Below are 1,625 nucleotides of genomic sequence, written 5' to 3'. Positions count from 1 at the left end.
AGGCCTCTGGGACATATGGCCGTGCTTTGAGGCTGACACCGGGCCGCTCTAATCTGTTCCTGCTTCTGCTGCTGCTGCTGCTGCTCGAGGGCATCCGCTGCAGCCACACGCCCAGCAGTGAGGAGTTAAGCGAGTGGATGGCTCTGGCCTCAATGTGTCACCACTGGCACTGACACCATCCGTGACATAATGAATCCACTGGATCTGATGGAGATGTCCGACTGCACCGCTGCCACCAGTTAGCCGCGCGGAGGGATGAATGGGATCAGACTGCCACCTCCGTTTGCTCGGACTGCACTGTGCACCAAGAAAATCACGCAAGTCAGGAGTCCAAAAATGGCACCCTGGCGGGGTCGTGCACAAATCGCTTAAGGATATTAGTCCAATCAATAGTGCACGGTGTTTCCACTGAGAGACTCCAATAATTTGGTTCCAGCTGTTTTAGGATCATTCACTCTCTGTGTGTGTGTGTGTGTGTGTGTGTGTGTTGAAAGGTTAATGCATTAACACAAGTTATAATAACCCCAATAAATCAAAGACCTGCGGGGATGGGGGGGTGGGGGGTGTTATTGTGCTCTAAAGAAAATAAAATTAATCGTAATCTCACTCTTGCTTCACATAAGTCACAGTGAGCTGAGCGGACTTCCCGTGCAGAGCCACCACTGTGTGTGCACACCTCATCTACCTCCAAGCATGGTGCGCAGATCAAAGGCAGATTCTGGGGAGTCAGGCTGGGAAATAAGGGGGGGGGGGGGGGGGTGCATGTACACCACGGCACGGTGGAAGGGGATGAGAAATCCAACGCGTAAGTAAGAGAGGAGGGAGGTGAGGTGGGGGTTGGGGGTTGGGGGGGCAAGTCTAAAGTATAAATGTTGATTGTGGAGAGCCAGCCCTGCCTCCGTCTTCGCTCTGTGGATTTCTCCACATCCTGCTGGGAGTTCCTCGGAGAGAGATCCGGCACAGAGCCGCCTCCACACGCACACAGCTGCGGCCGCGTCGTCGCTCCCGCGAACGGTCCAAGAAGGCAATTCCCTCCTGCGTTTCATAGCAGAACATACCAGAGGGTGCAATGGCGTGACATTTTTTTTTTAAAAGGAAAAAATATATTAATTAACCGCCCCCCCCCCTCTCTCTCTCTCTCCTCCTCCCTCCTCATGTTTTTCTCTTTTTTCCGAGCCTGGGCGCATGCGGACTGATCGGAGTTGGAGATGCCAAGCAGCCAGCCGGGGACTCTTGGAGAGGATGAAGACTTCAAACATAGATGGTCTCTGTCTCCTTTTATCAAGCCTTTTTTAAGGGACGAATAATTTCCCCCCGGAGGAGCGGCGGCCCCGCCGGTCCCAGCTCCGGGCGGCGCAGCACTGATGGACCACTTTAGAGCGCCAACATAGAGAAAGAAAAGCGGGAGTCCGTGTAACTTTATGCCGCCTGACTCACACGTGATCGCCCCCGTTACATCAGGTCATCCGTACCGGGCAGGCTTCGACGCGCGCTCCGGCGGACCCCGGGGAGGCACCCAGGTGCGCTCCATGCTCCATTTAGGACACACCGGTACCGGCGGTACCTGCGGGACGTAAGACACAGTTCGGGGGACTCGACAGCAGCGCCGGGCTGCGGGGCCAGTG

This window comes from Echeneis naucrates, chromosome 14 (assembly GCF_900963305.1).
Source record: "Echeneis naucrates chromosome 14, fEcheNa1.1, whole genome shotgun sequence".
NCBI classification, from domain to species: domain Eukaryota; kingdom Metazoa; phylum Chordata; class Actinopteri; order Carangiformes; family Echeneidae; genus Echeneis; species Echeneis naucrates.
This window is presented reverse-complemented; position numbering follows the sequence as displayed.